Genomic DNA, 7,838 nt, shown 5'->3' on the forward strand with positions numbered 1-7,838 from the left:
GGACACAAGGAAAAGTTGAGGCAGGTGTGCTATAACAACAACATCCAAAACCTGGGAGACCAAGGGAACATCTCAAACTGCCCGATGAGACTTCCTCCTCATTCCCCATGCCTTTTTACCAGAATGCCACAGGCAGGACTTAACTTTTAAGCAGGAATTTAAAGAGTTTGCCAATGGCAAATCTGATCACCCCAAGAGAAGAGAACTAAAGAGACTGACATTGAGGGAGCCCCAAGAAATGGCCCAAAGAATCTTACCGTGAATCTCAAGATCAATAGGTCCCATCACCTGCACAGAGCTTATACTCAGCCTTTCAGGCTCTTCTCTCTTAAATACAGTAAAGAACCCAGGATTATCAGGCATTTTAGGAAAACCTCTAATATGAAAGATAAGAGACCAAAACAAACAGAAAAAGAAGACAATTTGGAAGAAAAGAAAACTGAAAAGTGAAGAAGAAAGAACATTGAGATAATCTAAGGGAGGCACGGAATCTGAGATTCAAGTATACAAAGAATATATTCTTCAAAGATGAAAATTATATCCACAATAACATCTAATTTTGATGTATTTAATGAAGGTTAAAAAATCATTATTAATGCTATAAAAGTTGTGAAATATATTGCTAAAACCTTGTCGGAATGAAATCTGGAGTAGTAAAGCAAGAGACATAAAAGCTTTTAAACAGTTTTGCGCAGATAACCCAATTCTAGCAAGTGATCTTAAGTAAATAATTATGTATGCACAAATTGATATATAAGAACAGTTAATCTGGAAGTATTTATAATAGAAAAAAGTGAGAAATATTCCATATGTGCATCAAAAAGTGAATGGTTTGCATATAAAGTAATTCATCCATGTAAGAAATTGTTTTAGTCATTGGAAATCATATCATGTAGCAGTAATTAAAACTTTGGAAATTTTTAAATATGATGTTAAATTAAAAATTACTTATGTGTTGCAATCCCAATTTTGAAGATAAAAGTTTGGGTACGTGTGTATATGTGTTAATGTATGTTTAACTATCCATAAATGCTAAGGAATAAAGAGGACTGAAGAATATACCAAAATTTTAACTGTGTTTCTTTCTGAGTGATAGAGTTATGGGTTAAATTTATTTTCTTTTCTACACTTTTTATTTATGTTCTACTAATTTTCTAATTCAGAAAAAGTAAATATTATTTCAAATAGGAAGTTGAGATCCTCTTCAATAGAATTGGCAAGTGACAAGCATGGAATGAATGATTCTCCAAGGCATTTGATTGCTATTGTAGACTTAGTCTTCCTACTGGCAGAAGAAGCCCAAAATAACCAATAAAACTTGTTCGCACAACTGTGCTGACAATGATATTAATGCCTAGAACAACACAGCAGTTAACTAAGGGAAAACCATGCTGGGTTCAACTCAGTGAGAACCAGAGGAGGGTATAAGCAAATGGAAAAAGATGAAATTGACAGGGAAAGCACATGCTCAATTCAAGCTCCCGGCCTGGGTGGGCACTTTGAGTGGGAAACTAACCTTTCCCGAGTTTGGGTTCACTGACCACAAGTGGAACAAGGATTGGCAGAGTAGGCCAGATTGAAGCAAGTAGCTATAAAAGTGTTCTGTCCTGTGAGTACCACCCTGAAACATAATTAACCACCTGAACAAAGGGAAACAGTGCCCAGGGTTTCTCCATTCAGGAAGCAAATCTAAAGAGCAGGAACTAGAGCCGTGTGCCAACACTTCCCCAAGATCAGAGGCCAAGAAAATATCATAATATCCAAAAAACAAATCTGGTCAGCTTTTCATAAGACTTTCTAACTCAAATACTTTGAATTGGCAGTGTATTTCTAAGAAGTTGGGTATTGGTTCTATCCTAAAACCATGTGACTTTATGAGGTTGTTTTTCCATGGTCACAGACTTTGCTGAGTTATACAAACTATTATTTCTGACGTTGGAAAGAAAGCCAGTCTACCTGGATAGTGAGAATATTTCTGCTACTTTAAATATATACATATTAATACCTTAAATATATACATTTATGTATATATTTAATAGCCTCAATTCCTCTTTTTTCATTAATTCATTTGAGCATTCAACCACTCAGCCATTCAGCCACTGTTCTATATATCCTGGCCATTTATTATGCCTAAGCACTAAGGAATATATAAAAACATCCAAGTCACATACACTCTTCTTCAAAACTAGCAGAGGGAATAAGATATTAATATATAAATGTAATAAAAGGGTGTTTATTAGTCAGGATAGCTAGGCTATGTTTTAGCAATTAAAAAACCACTTTGATATGTCAGTGACTTCACATAATACAGGTTTACTTATCCATCATAAAAGTCTAAAGAGGGCAAGAAGTTCTCTGGAGCAAAGCTCCGCCAAATGGTGACTCAAGAATAAAGGATGCTTCCAAAACATGGCCTCCAAATTTGCTGCCAAAGGAGAAAAGAGATGGAAGAGGCACACTGGCTCTTAAATATCTCAGATCAGAGGTGATGTATTTCTTTTTACAGTGTCGTTCATCAGAACTCAGTAACTGTCTTTAGGTTGGTTTCTTTGAAGCAGACTCTGAGCCAAGGATTTAAATCCAAGTGATTTATTTAGGAAGTAATCCCAGGAAAAATTAGTAATGGATGAGAGAAACAAGAAAAGAAAGCCAAGCAGGGATGCAATTTCAGTCATTAGCGATGGGCTGTGCCATTGGGTGTGGTGAGATGAAAAGAGATGTAAAAGTCCTGGGCATTTCCACATCCTGAAGGTGAGGCAGCTCCAGAGCTCAAAGCAAATGTCTGAAGGTCAAGGACAGCCATTAGCAGCAAGGTGTGTCAAAGCTGTGGTGTGGGCACACAGACTGGTTAAAGAGACCTGAGGGAATGGGCAGGGCAACAAGAGTGTGCTCTTGAGTTTGCAACAAAACTCAAGGGAAGCTAGAAAATACTGGCTTCCTCTGTACTTATGAAAAGGAAATTTTGTAGTAAGCACATGGGTTGAGTCTGTGACATGATTCTAGGAGTGTCAGTAAGTAGAGAAGAGCCCTGCAATAATTTGGTTATAATTGACAGTTGGCTCTTGTTATCTTTCCAGCCACTGACATTGATGTTTATTGATCAAAGAATAAACGAAGATGTGTGTGTGCACATGTGTGTGTGTTTCATATGTCAGGTAAGTACTGTACTATTATCTCTAATAAAAAAATATGTACAAAACTTCAGACAGCAAGAGCAGTTTCAAAAAGCATAGGAAATCAACTTGAACCCAAATAAGGCTAAGTAATCATTTATTTTATTTTAATTTTGTTTAGCTTTTATAGATTTTTTTCGATGTTTCAGTTTTTTCCAGCTTTATTGTGGTATAATGGACAAATAAAAATTGTATATATTTAAGATGTACAACTTGATGATTTAATATACAAATACATTGTAAAATGATTAACACATCCACCACCTCACATAGTTATCTTTTTATGTGTGTACACACAAGATCTACTCTCTTAAATTTCAAGTATGCAATACAGTGTTCTTAACTATAGTCACCATGATGAATATTAGATCTCACAAATTTATTCATCTTATAACTGACTGTACCATTTCATCAACTCTCCTCACTTCCTCTACCACCACAGCCCCTGGCAACCATCTTCCTATTCTCTGGTTCTGACTTCAACTTTTTTAGATTCCACATATAAGCAGGATCATGTAGTCTACATTTCTGTGTCTGCCTTATTTCACTTAGCATAATGCCCTCCAGCTTCATCCATGTTGTCACAAATGGCAGGATTTCCTTCTGTTTTATGGCTGAATAATATTCCATTGTGTGTGTGTGTATGTGTATATGTATTTCACATTTTCTTTATTCATTCATCCATCAGTGGACACTTAGGTTGTTTCCATGTCGTGGCTATCGTGAATAACGCTGCAATGAACATGAGAGGGCAGATATCTTTTCAAGATACTCATTTCTTTTTTAGATATATACTCAGAGGTGAGATTACTGCTAGTTCGTATAATAGTTCTATTTTTTAAATTTTTTGAGGAAGCTTCACACTGTTTTCCATAATAGTGATACCAATTTACATTCCTAACACCAGTGTAAAAGAGTTCCCTTTTCTCTATACCCTCACTAACACTTGCTATCTCTTGTCTTTTTGCTAACAGCCATCTTAACAGGCGTGAGGTGATATTTCATTGAGGTCTTGGTTTGCATTTCCTTAATGATTAGTGATGTTGAGCACTTTTTCGTATACGTGTTGGTCATTTGTATGTCTTCTTTGGAAAAATGTCTTTTCAGGTCCTTTGCCCATTTTTAAATCATGTTATTTGTTTTTTTGCTACTAAGTTGTATGAGTTCCTTATACATTTTGGATATTAACCCCTTTTCAGATATATGGAATGAAGATATTTTCTCCCATTCCATAGGTTGCTTTTTCATTTTTTTTATTGTTTCCTGTGCTGTAAATATGCTTTTTAGTTTGATGTAGCCCTGGTTGTTTATTTTTGCATTTGTTGCCTATGCTTTTGGTGTCATATCCAATAAATTATTGATAAGACCAATGTCAAAGCTTTTCCCCTATATTTTCTTTTAATATTTTCAGGTCTTACATTTAAGATTTTAATGTATTTTTAGTTCATTTTTGTGTATGGTGTAAGATAAGAGTCCAGTTCTATTCTTTTGTGTCTGGATTTGAGTTTTCCAAACATCATTTATTGAAGAGACTATTCTTTCCCCATTGTGTATTCTTGGTGCCCTTGTCAAGGATTAGTTGGCTATATATGCATGGCTTATTTCTGGGCTCTCTGTTCTCTTTAATTGGTCTATGTGTCTGTTTTTATGCGAACACCAGAGGGCTACTTCAAGATTCACAGTTGGACCAAGGTCGTTGGGCCTGCCTCCAGGGGCAGATGGGTGTATCTCCCACCAGTCTCTGGGCAGGCAGGACTGCTCCCAGACCACAGCTGAAAGGGACTGGAGCTCAGTTACACCGCCATTTCAGGATCTGCTGTCAAACTGAGGTTGGTGGACTTGCCTCGGGGGACCACAAATGGGTGCATCTCCTACCTGGTTCCTGAGTGGACAGGACTGCTTACAGGTTGCAGCTTAGCGGGGCTGGAGTCCAGTCATAGGACCACACTGAGGACAAACGTCAGAAGGCCTGTTACCCAAAGTACAGGTGGGCATGATCCTGCTGGGTCCCTTGGTGGATTGTGCTGGTGGCAGGACCAAGGCCAAATGGGACTGTAGACAAGTCAGGCCTATCACTAGGTCTGTAGCAGGGACCAAGGCTGGCAAGTCAGCCACCTGGGCATGGGCCTGCCATCTCAAAACAACTCCTCTCTGCCTTGGGCTCCACTGGGGTTTCAGTCTCCTGTCTGGATCCGGAAGCTCTCACAAGGCACTTTTGTGTATGGGTAGCTGCCAAATTATTGTTGCTGAGGAGGGAGAGGAGCAGGGACCTCCCATTCTGCCAACTTGCTAATGTCAACTATTTCCTTATTTTTGTATTTGACATATTAACCTTAGAAAAAAATGTTGAGACCATTTATTTAGAATTATATTTTTATTAATACAAATGAAGGAGCTTGCTTAGCACAATGCCTTCACATAACAAGCTGTTCATAACTATTTATTTTGACACTTGTATTACCTAAGGAACAAAAATAAGAAAGTGATTCCTTAGCAAGCACAAAATAATTTCCATGTGTGATATGGTTAAGCTTTTAAGAAATTCTCTTTAAAAATAGTAAAATTGATTTTAAAGAAACGAGAAAAGATAAATAATCAGGTATTCTAGAAATAGAAGATCAGCCCTCAGGTCTAAATCAACCCAATTTCTAATCCAAGTTAAGAAAACAAAGCAATTTTTAAAAATCAAAATCATAGTGGATGTTATAATTTAAGTGATTCTTTTCCCAAATCTTTCTACTCACAACTTTGTAGAAATTGCTCAACCAATCTTGTTTCAATCTTATGTTTTATCCTACCTTTTACTCCTCTTTTGTTGTTAGCTGGCTCCATTTTCATGTAATTATGCTACTCGTATATGACGATTTCCACGTCAGCTTATGCAGAACTACTATGCTATGTGATTATTGTGATGGTGAGCTATGGTCCAATGTTTCCATGGCATTTCAGCCTTCACTAACCAGTGCTGAGAAAATGGTACCAACCTTGCAATATACTATAACTGGGCTTAACAAACATCTCTATTACAAAATTATCATTACTGAAGGTATAAACCAAATAATGTACTGTTTAATCTAAACAAATACATTAGCGATATTTCATCTATAATAGTATACCTTGAAGCTTGGTCTTCTCTGATTCTACTGGCCTCATTCACTCTAACAAGGAAAAATTCTAAAAAGAAGTAAATTCCAAAGACAAATACTGCTGAACAAAATCCTAGCACTTATCTCTAGAGCAGCCAGAATACAGCTCTCAATTGGCTTTAGTTGCTGAAACATAACCCAGAGGTTATAAAAATCCAGGAAAAGCAGTTTAACTGTTTAAACATATTTTGGAATACCTACTAGGTGCTGGGCCCTACTGGCTTCTGAAAATACGAAAACATGTATGGGATTTTCATGATGATACTGGAGTAAAGACATTTAATCAGACACTGATGCTAAGTCTGGATAAATTATTGCTACCTAAAGAATATTCCCAAAGACATCCTTTAGCATTATGACTCAGTCAACACTTGTGCTTAAATATTAATTAACAATAATTTGTTAAGCTTCTATAGCATTCTAGACTGTGAAAGCCACCTAAATATATAAAACTCTCACTTACTCTCATGGTGATTTTAGGAATAATGGTCCTATTGTACTAGGATCTCTCATCCCTAATTACTTCTTTATCTGCAAAAAAATAAAAAATAAATAAAAAGCACCATGCACATTGAAATGCTTTATTTCATTATATTAAACGGAAAGTTTACACATGGAGCCTGCACAGTCCTCTGTACATATGCTACACTATTTGTCCTTAAGTCTAGGGATTTCCTTTACTTGGCATGAATTATAGGAGAGGTGCCTAACACCCAGATTGGGTGAGTTATTCTAGCTTATGGTGGTGTTGGAGAGAAAAGTGCATAAACCAGAGGATGTCATTAGACCAGTGACAATGGAGGAGAAAATATCCAGCGCTGACAGCCCTGCTCACTTGCAAGCTGATTGGTGTCAACATGCAGAGCAGTACAGACAGAAGGGCTTAGGAAGGGGTTTGCTGCATCTGGCAAGAAAGGAAGTGTAACAGCAAAAAGAGAACAAAATATTGTATGTCTGTGTTTGCTCCACCTAGGAAAAGCAGACACAATGAATCTACAGTATGTATAGAGAAGGAACTAACCACATGTATTAATACAGTCTTTGTGCCTCAGCTGTAAAACAGGCTCTGGGCTTGTAGTTAAAGTGGCTGCACAGATGGGGCCTTTTCCCCTTTCTTTGCAATATTCCATATTCTAATTATGACTTGTACTGCTTCTGGCAAGAAAGCAAGGCCACTGATGTGGCCCCAAGAGTAGGCATGATAAAAAGCCAGGCCCATGAACTCATGTGGCTGCTCTTTCCACTTCCCTTCTCCTCCCTTGGCTAATTCAGTCTGGTTTTTTTGACAGCATTTGGAATTCTTCAAGCTGTCTCTGGTTGCTTTTCACCCACTGAAAGAAAGAAAATCGGATCTTCAGAAGTAACTCTATCGTTACTGGCAGGAGGGGAAGCATAGACTGATTAACAATCTGGTGCAAAACGCCCACAAGCATATGAAGTGCTGATAACTGATTACAGTGAAAAGGACCCTGTAAGGGCTGAAGGAATTGTCCAGGATTCTATGTAAAATCCAAGTGCA

At 37.3% G+C, this 7,838-nt stretch overlaps 1 protein-coding gene across 1 annotated transcript in view; it reads left to right on the forward strand.

Annotated features, from left to right (window-relative positions):
- Positions 1-6,345, forward strand: part of LOC138923694 (collagen alpha-1(I) chain-like) — a 221,156-nt gene extending 214,811 nt beyond the window's left edge. Inside the window, exons 5-6 of the mRNA XM_070264300.1 lie at positions 3,078-3,155; positions 4,834-6,345. The gene's annotated coding sequence lies outside the window, so the exon portion shown is untranslated. The remainder of the gene's footprint in view (positions 1-3,077; positions 3,156-4,833) is intronic.
- The last annotated feature ends 1,493 nt before the right edge of the window (positions 6,346-7,838 follow it).

This window comes from Equus caballus, chromosome 4 (assembly GCF_041296265.1).
Source record: "Equus caballus isolate H_3958 breed thoroughbred chromosome 4, TB-T2T, whole genome shotgun sequence".
Lineage (NCBI taxonomy): Eukaryota > Metazoa > Chordata > Mammalia > Perissodactyla > Equidae > Equus > Equus caballus.